The sequence below is a fragment of the Chionomys nivalis genome, chromosome 2 (genome assembly GCF_950005125.1).
Source record: "Chionomys nivalis chromosome 2, mChiNiv1.1, whole genome shotgun sequence".
NCBI lineage: Eukaryota > Metazoa > Chordata > Mammalia > Rodentia > Cricetidae > Chionomys > Chionomys nivalis.
The window spans coordinates 12718547-12731106 of NC_080087.1; the positions used below are offsets into that span (position 1 = coordinate 12718547).

A 12560-nucleotide genomic window follows, 5' to 3' on the forward strand; every position below is an offset into this window, starting at 1 on the left:
CACACGTAGGCAAAATGCTCATATACATAAAATAGATAATATTTTTTCAGTACCCTCAGGGCTGGCAGGTGCTGTCAAGCAAGTCTGTCAATCTGGAGACAGGGCAAGTTAGGTAGGCCATGCACAAAGAGGGCACGGGTCACCGGTTTCCACATGATTATTTGTTCCTTTCAGTGTTGGGTGGATGATGTGGCCACACAGTGGCTGGAGCTATAGCGGCTATCTTGGGCTAAGAGGTTGTCTTGAGAATGTATGCAAGCTACAGCCAGCAACTTTGCAAGATACATGGTCTTAAAAAGAAAAATATGTAGACAGTACTGAGGAATAACATGTGATGCCCTCTGACCTCCATATGAGCACACACACATGAACACACACACACACACACACACACACACACACAGAGAGAGAGAGAGAGAGAGAGAGAGAGAGAGAGAGAGAGAGAGAGAGAGAGAGATATGAAATCCTCAGCAGTGAAATGACCTTGAGAACTCAAGTCCTCTGAGGGTTGACAGGAGTGGTAGCATCAGATGAAGAAGGAGGAGGAGAAGGAGAGCTGCCAGTTTACAGGAACTGAAAGCTTGATCCTATGATGGACAAGAAGGGGACCATCAGACTGCCAAGTTTCCTGCACACTGGTAACCTGCCATTCAGGCTTCACAACGCTTAAAAATAAATGAGGGATGCACAGACAGGGCATCTTTGCATCTAAAGAGAACACATGAAAAGAAGGAATCCCTTTGGGATCCCTCTCTGAAGGACCCGCAGGTACCAAGATCAATAGTACCCACTGGGACCCTAAATAAGTCCAGCTTAGAACTGGAGCTTGCAGGGCAGGAGATTTCTGTCATGTCCAAAGTGAAACACCGGCAGCAGGAGGGAAGGGGAGACAGCAAAAGGGTTGTGTGATCCTCTGCAGGGTCTTCATAGGATCTTTGTTAGAAAGAACATCCCCATATTCTATGATCTTTATGAGAGGCTTGCCAAGCATCTTTACTTTCAAATTAGGTCATAAAATCTAAGTCCAAATTTCCTTGGCAGCACAGGAAATTAAGGTATCGCAAGTCCTTCCAAAATGTAGCCCAAAGTGACAGGGTTGTACAAGGCATGTAGCTGTATTTAAACATCAACCACTCTGGCTATTTATACAAGACCTGCAGAGGATCAAACCAGTTAAACCTCCAGAATGGACAAGGGAGGGGCAGTGAGCTCCCACCCCCAGCTGAGGAACTACTGGTAACTGACCGCTCTGGCTCCAGGGGAGAAAGTTATCCTTCAAGGACTTGGACTCCTGTAGGCTGCATATGTAAAAAGTGCACATGCATGAGCACAAACACGCACATGTGCGCGTGCACACACACACACACACACACACAGAGAGAGAGAGAGAGAGAGAGAGAGAGAGAGAGAGAGAGAGAGAGAGAGAGAGAGAGAGAGAGAATTCTACCTCTCAGACACGATTGCCTGAGGATAAAAGCTTAAATGAAGGTGACAGATTCCAGGCTGTTGAGGAGACATCTTGTGCTTCCCAAAGGATAAGTTCTAACACCAGTGATTAAATGGCACATGGATACAATCAGGTCCTCTCAGGAGAATATATTTACAGAAAAATCCTAACTGTATTAAGAAATCAGAAAGTGCAGCTTGGGAATACCGGTATAACTTTAGTCAAAGAGTATAACTCTGTCACAAGGTCAAGTTTGGGTTGAAGGAGGAGCTATGGGTCTCCATCATTTGGTCTCAGAATTCAATGACAGTCTATCAATACTATACAAAACTGATCAAGCACTAACACGGCCTGATCCCTCCTGCATATTCATTAGAACAAATAGGACCCAAACACAGCCGGCATCATCTGCCAGCCCCAATGCTCATTATCCATTTCTTATGATTGTAGCAGGAACTTTCTATTCTGTTGATCCCATTACTTGCTTTCCCTCAAAAGCATATGCTATCCTCAATAACAATTATTCAAAAATCAAGCCTTTCAGAAAGTCTAAGGAAGAAGATGTTTATTTCTTATTTCTGTATGATTTCGTTCACTGCCCTAAAGGAATTAATGTGAATTACCTAAGCCAAACATTCTTAGATAATTCTTTTTACCAAATCGCACAATTGTTTATTATATTACCCAATGGAGTCATACATTCATTTATTAGCAAATTATGCTTACTGAATAAACACTAATTACAGCAACGTTCATTCAACAGAGGGCCTACTGTGTACCCTGTGCTAGGTACTGAGGCTAGCTGCCCACAGTCAAGGTCATGGGATGACTAGGCTTTCAATGTCAGCCATAAGATACAGAGTTCACCTTTCTTTGTCTGGGAGAATATCCCACAACCTGGAAAATGCAAAGGTCACTTCACACACCTCAAAAAACTGTTACTATTTCTGACATTGATTTGTGCTAAATTTATCAAAGGGAGCTGCAACGAGGGTCGGCATCCTTCAAGAACACTTCAAAGATGAGTTGGTTTCCTTGGAGTCCAAAGCATGGTATTCCCATTGTAGCTTATTGTCTCAACATCTCACCTAAACCACAGATGAGGTAAAATCCTGACCTCAAAGGACACGGCGTCTCCAGCATAGATAGACACGGTACTGGACTTTTCACGTCAAGGTTCTCCCACACGGGGAGAAATTCGAAAACAAACAAATAAACAAAAGCACTGAACTATTTTAACATGAAGAGATAACTGACGTTGTAAATTATGTCAGTTACAAGTACAGATTGAGAAGATCTGACTCAAGAACCCCGTAGGTAGCTTAAGTGAAACAGAAGGTTTTTTGTTTTGTTTTGTTGTTTGTTTTGTTTTGTTTTTTTTTTTTAGTTTGTTAATCTTTGCCTGTCTGTCTTGCCTTGTGAGTATTTATCAGCTTGCAGATTTAAGGATGAACACTGAAATCCAGTTGTCAAAAAGCACCGACACACTTGCAGGAAATACATAAGGTTTTTTTTTTAGAAGCTGGCTTAGTAATCATTTATTTTTGAAGGAAACTGAATTGGCCCATTCACAGCCAGGTGCATTCCAGACCCTTCAGAACGCAAAGAAAACAGTTCGAAAAGCAGTGGAGGGATAGGATACAGACTGTGGAGGAATTCACCAAGTACATGAAACAATTTAGTGTACTTTTTCTTTTTTTTTTTAAAAAAAAAAAAAAACAATTTGTTTGTTTGGAAGCCAGAAGAGGGCATCAGATTCCTTGGAACTGGAGTTAGAGGTAGCATGGGACACCTCAAACGGGTGCTGGGAACCAAACTTAGATCCTCGAGAAGAGCGATAAATGCTCTCAGCCACTGAGGCACCTCTCCAGTCCTACAGCTTCCTACTAAGTCTTAGCTCAGTATGTCCCATGGATTCCAAACTACTCCTCCTCTTCACAAACATGTTTGCTGATATTTATAAATATTACCCAAGCTGTTACCATCTTTATCTCCCAAGCACTATAAGGTAAGGCCAAGTCTCTTATGGAATAAATCTACAAATTAGGTTGTCTTGAGAAATACCATAAATTAATAGCTTACTTAATCTCGCCCCCCCCCCCCCTCAGTGTCAGGCACAGCCCTCTAAAGAGACAGAGAATAGGACTGTGCCTATGGCACCACCATGCTTATTAATCTCTCATGGTCTGCCAGAAGCTCTCAAGTGTTTGGGGTGTGAAACTTCAGGGAGTCCTCAAAGTTCCTCCATGATGTATGTCTCTGTATAAGAACACCAAGACGTGCAGAAACTACAACCGCTAGAGCTCACAAGCCAAGGAAGCAGGAAGCTTCCATACAAACCATAGATGCCCCCATCCTGCCTTCGAAGCCCATGGATGCTGGGGTGTGGGGGCCGCCACAGTGACTTGCTGAGGTTCCTAACTTTTTGAATGAATTTTAGCATCGGTGATGACGCAGGAGGAAATGAACACCATCTGATCTCATTCAGAGGAAGACCAGTTCATGTCCCCAGACACTGAAACAACAAAACTGACAGGAAGCGGGAATGGGAGGAAGTGAACGCAGAGACACAATAGACTACGCGCCATATAATTCCATCCATACAGAATTCCAGAAAAGCCCAGAACACACCGAAAGCAGGCTGGCCATCGCTGGAAGCCAGGGGAAGGAAGGAACTGACTTCCAAGGGGGCAAGAGGTGAGGCAAGAAGATAGGACGTCCCCATGACACCTGTGGGATTTGTTCCCAGCTACAACTGTCCCACTTGGCCAGTCGTGAACATGCAGCTTAGGAGGAGAATCCTGGGGCCGGAGGTGCCACTCATTGGTAGAGTGCTCACCTTGCGTGCACAAAGATTTAGGGTTGGTTTTCAGCACTGTATATAAACAAGAAATGGTACCACACATCTGGGATCCCAACCCTCCACAGGCAGAGGTGAGAGGACAGATGTTTAAGGTCATCCTCAGCTATCCAGTGAGTTCAGGGCCAGTCTAGGAGACATATGTTGGTGGAGCGGAGGGGCTGTGTCCCGCCACCCGGTTAGCTTTACCCAGAATAATTACACGGAAACTGTATTCTTTTAAACACTGCCTGGCCCATTAGTTATAACCTCTTATTGGCTAGCTCTTACATATTGATCTAACCTATTTCTAATATTCTGTGTAGCACCACGAGCTGGCTTACCAGGAAAGATCTTAACCTGCGTCTGTCTGGAGTGGGAGAATCATGGCGACTGACTGACTCGGCTTCTTTCTCCCAGCATTTTGTTCTGTTTACTCGGCCTACCTAATTTTCTGTCCTATTAAAGGCCAAGCAGTTTCTTTATTAATTAACCAATGAAAGCAACAGATAGAAAGATGACCCTCCTCCATCAGACATAAGACCATGTCTCTAAAATAAATAAATAAACAAAAATTAAAGTTGAAAAACAAGTGATAATTCCCGTTGGGTAGAAATTAGACCTCAATCAATCTGATTTTAAATGGTCTCTAACAGAAAATTGAACACTCTTCATGATACATTATGCATACGTTCTCTGCTATTTTTAATGCATATTCAGGTAAAGCCACAGTTGGTAGGAAACGAATGTATTTGGCGGCCCAAACTTTCTCTTGAGTCAAGGATCATTAGGTCTGTCCTCTCTTTGCCAACTGAGCAGCGTCTGCAACTGGTAAGGCTAGCGTGTCAGGAAACACAAGCCATATGTCAGGTCACTTTCTCTCTTGCTCTGGCCCTTTGCTGCGCAGGTGTGCAGCCTTGGGCAAGTCACTGAATTTCTCCAAGCATCACTTTTCTCTTTTATAAAACAGATGAGTAGGGCTGGAGAGATGATTCACCGGTTAGTAGGAGTATTGGTTGTTCTTCTAGAGGACCCGGGTTCAATTCCCAGCACTCACATGGGAGCTCACAACTCTCTGTAACTCCAGTTCCAGGGTATCTAGCACCCTCACACAGACACACACGCAGGCAAAACACCAATGTACATAAAATTTTAAAAAATTATAAATAAATAAATAAAACAGATGGGATTGGAGTTCTTGCCTGTCTCCAATTCTGAGTATCACAGAAAAGGGGAAGTGAAGATAATAGCGTCTCCTTTTCAGAATTAATGAGGACTACTAGCATAAATGAGCAGAGTTGAATATATCAATGAGTTCTGAAATGACTGGAAGACGTTCCGTGAGAAGCTGTCCGCTGCAGCATCTATGGTTGAAGCTGTAAGACCTAAAGCTTCACTGAATTCCTCATCTGTTTCTCATTCTTCCCAGCACACAGCCAGATGCTGAGGAGGAAGCAAGTTTGTGTCCCCCCCCGCCCCCCCCCCCCCGTGCCTGCATCGATCACAATGTTCAGGTAGCAAGAGAAGATGACATTGAGGAGGCAGGAGTTGGCGTATGCAGGCAAAAGCAAATTCAGTAGAGGTGGAAACCCTGATCACTGGGGTGACATGAACACGGAGCAGTGCAATTGATTGTGTAGTGACTGCATTCACCTTCCACACTCGATCTGATTGTGCAGTGGCTGCATTCACCTTACACACTCGATTTGATTGTGCAGTGGCTGCATTCACCTTCCACACTCGATCTGATTGTGCAGTGGCAGCATTCACCATACACACTCGATCTGATTGTGCAGTGGCTGCATTCACCTTCCACACTCGATCTGATTGTGCAGTGGCAGCATTCACCATACACACTCGATCTGATTGTGCAGTGGCTGCATTCACCTTACACATCTGATCCAGCACCTGCTCTTAGCCCCTCTGTTCCACCATACTTGAGACTTGACAGCCATTTACTCCCCAGAGACACAAAGTTTGGCAGAACCAAACATTGCTCTGTAGTTATCCGTGAGTGTGTGTGTGTGTGTGTGTGTGTGTGCACATAAGCTCCTAAAATTTCTGGCCCCTACAACAGGTGTGCAGAAAAGGCCCCCACACCATATGTCTAAGATGTAAAGATGGTGAGTGAAGGTGAGAAAACGGAACCGCCTGGCTTTTCTTCCTTCCTGGACAATCATCCAGCATGGCAGCTCAGAAGGTCCAGTTCTCACCCAGGATTCCTAGAGCCCTGGACCACCCACCCACCTCAGTCCAGGCCTTCCTTTTCTTTCTGCCCACATTGCCTTCATTCTTTACATGATGACAGCTCAACCTGAAGGCTGAAATGCTAATCACCCCACTGCCCCATGTAGTGCCACGGTTTGTGCTTAGTGCTAGGGATGCACACACCTAAGGATTACAGTATTCAGAGGCCTGCGCCTTTGTAATCAAGGTGAGTCGAGTTTGGGGATCCTGAGTAGCCAGGCAAGCTCTAGAAGAAGGGTGAGTTTTAGCCTCTTCACCCTTTGGGCTCCTCTTATCACTAAGCGACACGTAGCAATGGGAGAGCCTGGGCAGAGCCTCCTCTCCAGCCATGCCGTAGTGTGCACAATAAAACCCCAGCAGAGGAGACACTATTGCCTCCAGACAACATGGGTTTATAAATGTACTTAGTTATGTACATACATGTGCCCATATACGTCAACATAACCTAACAAGTTACCAGGAGATGGTGCATACAGTGCGCCAGGACTTCGAAAGGAACAAGGGGTCAAGAAACGCATCAGTCAGTAAAGTGTCTGCCACATAAGCAAGACAGCCTGAGCTCAGATTCACTTCACCCATGTAAACACTGAGCAGAGCAAAGAACATCTGCAACCCCAGCACTGGCAGGGGGAGCTGGAGACAGGAAGATCCTTGGAACTCACTGTCCATCTAGAGTAGCCCAACCAATGTGCTCCAGCATCGGTGAGAGACCCTAACCCCAAATAAGGGAGAGTGACCAAGAAAGATGCTCACCGTCACCTCTGGCCTCCACGTATTCATACATGCATGCATGTGCACACGCTGCCAGGAACATGTTTATATAATACATGTGTGTGTGTGCGTGCGTATGCGCGCGCGCGCGCACACACACACACACACACACACACACACGGAGGGGAAAGGGAAAGGAGAAGGGAGAGGAGAGGGGGAAGGAGAGATCATGGCTCTGAGTGGGTTTCCAGAAAAAGAAGGACCTGGATGCATGAAGGCCCAAGAGGACAGATGTCTTCTGCAGAGATCTGAGTGTCACAGGGTAAAACCATAGAGTAGTTAGTAAAAAAAAATAAGTTTCTCAAGACTATTTCTGGATCACAAAATTTCTTGGTCCAGACTATGGCTACCTCAAAAACCATTGTGGGCAAGGCTGTGAGAAAAGAGGTCTGACCCACTTAGAGTAAAAGGGCAATTGTCAAAACCTTCAATGCCCTGATGTACTCCACGCCAGACTCAGTCTTTTTGGTGGATGCTATATGGAGTCTAACATGTTAAAAAGCAGCCAGCCAAGGAGATGGCCCCATGCTATGGCATTTGCTGGGAGAAATACATTCATTTCATGCCTTGGCTGCTTAAGTTCTAGATTCTAGGTGCTGAAAATATTTACTCTCCAATCTGTCTGTCTCTCAGCCACAAGGACCTAAGTGTGATGCTGTAACCCCAGCATTGGGGAGGTAGGAACAGGAAGATCCCTAGGGTCACCAGCCAGCCAGGCTAGCCTACTCGCCAAGCTCCTAGCCAGGAGAGACCCTGTCTCAAAACCACAGTGGATGGCGCCTGATGAGCAGCTTTCCAGGTTCATCGTGTAGTGTGCTTCTCCTTCCTTCCTGATGCCAGACCCTTCTGCTTATGTGGGCTAACACACAGTTTCAAACGGAACTCTACAAGGCAGAGTTTTAGTTCCTTTTCTTGTTGCTGTGGCCAAATGCCTGTCAAGAAGCAACTCCAAGAAGAACTGTTTACTTTGGTTCCCAGTCTCCATCATGAAAGGGAGACTTGGCTGTGGGAGTGTAAGGCAGTTGCTCGCCTTACATCCACAGTCAGTGTGGTGGTTACATTGAGAACGGCTCCCATTGGCTCATCTATTTGAATACTTGGTCTCCAGTTGGTGGAACTGTTTGGGAAGTATAGTGATATTTTGTTTGTAATCTAACAAAACAAAGCTTGTCTGAAGATCAGAGTGCAGAGCTAAGCCACTAGTTAGCCATACACCTAGTTAAGAGCTTAGTCACTAGTTAGCCATACACCTAGTTAAGAGCTTAGTCACTAGTTAGCCTCACACACACTAAACCACTAACTAGTTAGTTACACATCTAAGCCACTAGTTAGCCATAGAGGACAGGCAGTAGCCCTTTAATCCCAGCACTCGGGAGGCAGAGGCAGGTGGATCTCTGTGAGTTCAAGGACACCCTGGGCTACAGGAGCGTGAATCAGTCTAAAAGAGAAACAGAGCTCACACCTCTGTTCCCACCACTGAGGGTGACACGTCTTTAGTCCCAGCACTAGAGTTTATACAAGGCAGAAGTTAAGTGCGGTCTGGGTGCAGTCTGAGGTTTGGTGGACAGTATTGCAGACTGCAGTCACGCTGAGGACAGGATCGCCCCTTTGCCTAAGCCTTGGTAGAGATAAGAATTCTCTAGTGGCTTGGCTGCTTTGCTTTTCTGATCTTTAGCTTGAACCCCAATATCTGTTTCTGGATTTTTATTATTCATGCTACAGGGAAGGGTTAGGAGGTGTGGCCTTGTTGAAGGAGGTATGTCACTGGGGGCTAGCTTTGGGGTTTCAAAGGACTCATACCATCCTCAGGGTCTCTCTCTTTCTCTCTGCCTTGTGCTGTAGATCAATGGGTGAGCTCTCAGAGTTCCTTCACTCTGCCATTGTGGACTCTAACACTCTGAAACCATAAGCCAAATTAAATGCTTCCTTTTAAGTTGCCTTGGGCACGGTGCTTGTCACAGCAGTAGAAAGACCACTAAGATGCTCAGGCAGCGATAGGCAACGGACACACTACTGGCCAGCTTGCTGTCTCTTTTTTCCTCACTCCCAGACTTTCCACAACCCATGCAAAGGTGCCACCCACATTCAGGGTCTTCCCACCTCGGCTAACCCAATCCAGAAACCCCCTTCACAGGCACACGCAGAGGTTCTTCTCCTCAGTGATTTTAGATCCTGTAAAGCTGACAGTCAACATGAACCCTCTTTGCCATCTCCATCCTGCAAAAGAGGAAAACTGAAACCCAGAGTGTGGACACCACCCAAACTCACACAGCCAGCAAGAGTCAGAACTGGAATGCAAACGCTGGTGACTGAGTCCTGGGCTGGCCTCAGGTCAACAAGAGCCATAATTACTGCCACATGAGGCTGATCTTCTGCAGACTTTCCCAGTTGGAAATCCCGACAACTCATCTGAGAAGTGGATGTCTGTTGCTTCTCTCGGCACTATCACGTCACTAATGGTGAACACTCTGGTCAGCAGGAGAACCATTCTGTTGCCCCCCGACTTCTGTTCCCAGCTTTAACAAAAGCCCACAACTTGGTTTCTTTGCACTCTATGCTCCTCTCTCCCAAATGAATGGCAAGGCTCACGGGGCTACAGCTGAGCAGAGGGAAGAATTTCAGGACAAAAGCATGCTGGGCATTACCTGCTGCAAGGTTGCCCTCCACACTGGCAGCAGGCCCTTAACCTGGGGTCCCCAGGCACACAGAGCTCTGTAAGCTAGCTACAAGCTAGCAACAGAGAAAATAACTGCCTCCCTTTGCCCAGGGCTCTTCTTTGGCCAAGTTTTCTGATATACTTTCCTTGAAGCCGACTTTAAATTGCTATTTTAAAAAACAGCCCCACAGGCACGCTGCCAGTGCGGGGAGGCCCTGAAGAAGGCACCTGCTAACTGGAAGAGAAGGAACGTGGCATCTGCTGGGGTTTCAGACTCCACCTTGGCAGGGGCAACAAAGGCATATTGTCTGGTGTCCTTCGGGAAAGGCTCTCTGCCCAAAGATCCAACAGCCCTGGGCCAAGCGCCAAGAAAATGATGTGCGGTGAGCAGCTTTCCCCCCCTTGGTTCATAAAAATATTTACTTTGCCACCAGAGAACAGGTACACTAGGAGAAAAGGGCTTGGGAACCTCGGTGTTTACACTGCCAGGGAGAACACGTGTGTATTCCATGAGGGTCTGCTTCTCCTTCTGCCACCAAAGTCACTGCTCCAAGTGACCGACGAGTCTCCAGATCACCTCGAATAACCAACAGAGAGAGCAGAGGTCCTACTCTGCTGTGGCTGAGCCCAGGAGCAGCGTTAGGTCCCTTTCACAGTGAAGCCATCAGCAGCTCCCAAAAGACAAAGGATTAGTTAGTATCATTGGCTTCACTGGAATGCCAAGGTTAAAGTTTAAAAGACTGAGTGCTCGGACCTACAGGTCCTTTTTTAAATGAACTCAGTCTTCTCATTTAATCTGGGAGTGAAGACTTACTTATACTAACACAAAATACATCTGCTATATATGTTATGTATTGTATATGTTTATATAATATACCCAAGTATGTGTAAAAGATGTACATATTGAGTAACAAAATCTTCGTACTGACAGGCTCAAAAGTAAAGCATGTTGGAAGAGTCAAAACACAGTTTGTAGCACATTTAATTTTGACTGAAATGGGTCGTTTTATAGGAGGTTCTCCTATGAAAGCAATGTTGTATGTGTGTGCACAAAAGACCTTCTGAAGGACAGACACACAGGAGACTTAAATGACCCCATGAATGGGGGACTGAAGGAACTTGGCAGACAGGGACACAAGGGGTATTTTATCTGATAGTTCTTATCTTGAATTCTGGTGTAATTTCCACTAAAAAGGAATAAGTAAAGCTATTTACAATGTTCAAGAAGACACCTGCCCCAGAAAGCTCTGTAAATTGTGTCTCAGGTTAAATCGGAAGGCAGCAGAGTTTTATTGTCTCTATCGAGGTGTGAAATGCATCTCCCAGGGGTCCCGAATGTCACATATTCCCTGTGCTTTTCCAATGAACCAGTTCTCAGGGTGTCTGGTAAGAGGTGGGGAGGACCCACCCTTGGCTGTTGCCTGTGGTTCATAAAGCTGTTTGCTAAGAGGAGATTAGATTAGGGTATAAGAACTGTGATCTCAGATAAAGCGTGTTCATAAATCCAAGACAAAAAAAAATGCCTAAATCAGGCCAGCAAGATGGCTACACAGGTAAAGGAGTTTGCTGCCAAGTCTGACTAACGTCTTGGGTTTGATCCCCAGAATCTCCATGGCAGAAGGAGAGAACCGAGTCCTGTAACTGATCCCCTGTCCTCCGTGTGTGTGCTGTGTGTACTCATGCCCCCACCTGGATAATAATAAGTGAATAAACAATGTAACTTAAAATTAAAAAGCCTAAATTATGGCTTCTGGAACTATGACCGCTTGTACCAAATGGAGGGGGGGGTGTGTCATGAAATATTCAGCGACAGTGCGAGGTTTCTGAAGACTCAAAACCAAAGATCAAGTGTGTGATGACGAGGGGCCTTCTGGCAGCCTGCCTGCACTGCACGCTGCAGCTTAGCCGCAGCCCTGGACGTGAACCCTCGGCATGTGCACTTCACTCTCTGCATGCCTCCACGCTATGCAATGCCAGGGAACGCTCCCGAAACGCCTGGCTACTGCATGGTTTAAACTGCAAGGTCTCCAGCGAACATCAAGTTTTCTGCTCTTGTAAGAGCATAATGGCTTAAGAAAGACATAGATTTTTTCATATTTTCTCATCGTTGTTCCTTAAATGTAAGTATCAAATTGGTACTTTGAGTTATTGACTTGGGTTTCATTTTTTTTTTAACTCAACAATGAATTTTAGCCTAGGAGTAGGACAGAATTTCCAACCACTCCTGAAATGCCTTAAATATATGTCTGCCACTCTTGATATTTGCATCATACAAACCAGGAGACTAAGCCTTGCCTATCACAAATTCAAAGAAAGTATCGATCAACTCTGAAAAACTTTGAAGGTCCTTTTTTTTTCTGAAGTATCGTGTATTCAGCTAAGAGTCAATTCTTTATGTAAAAATGAGCAAGCACACCCACCTCATTAGCATGCAAATCTGCTTCCATGTGAACCAGTAGAATTACACACAGCCCAAGGCATTGTTTTAGAATAATTTATGATTTGCTATCAGTAGATGTTTGATTTGTATACCTATTTACATACCCAGACACTCAGGGTGTCAAATCTTTCTTAGAGGACACGGGTGAAAAACATTTACG

At 45.4% G+C, this 12560-nt stretch overlaps 1 protein-coding gene across 4 annotated transcripts in view; it reads right to left on the reverse strand.

Moving 5' to 3' along the window:
- Positions 1-12560, reverse strand: part of Zdhhc14 (zinc finger DHHC-type palmitoyltransferase 14) — a 249996-nt gene that overhangs the window by 183346 nt on the left and 54090 nt on the right. The window lies entirely within an intron of this gene.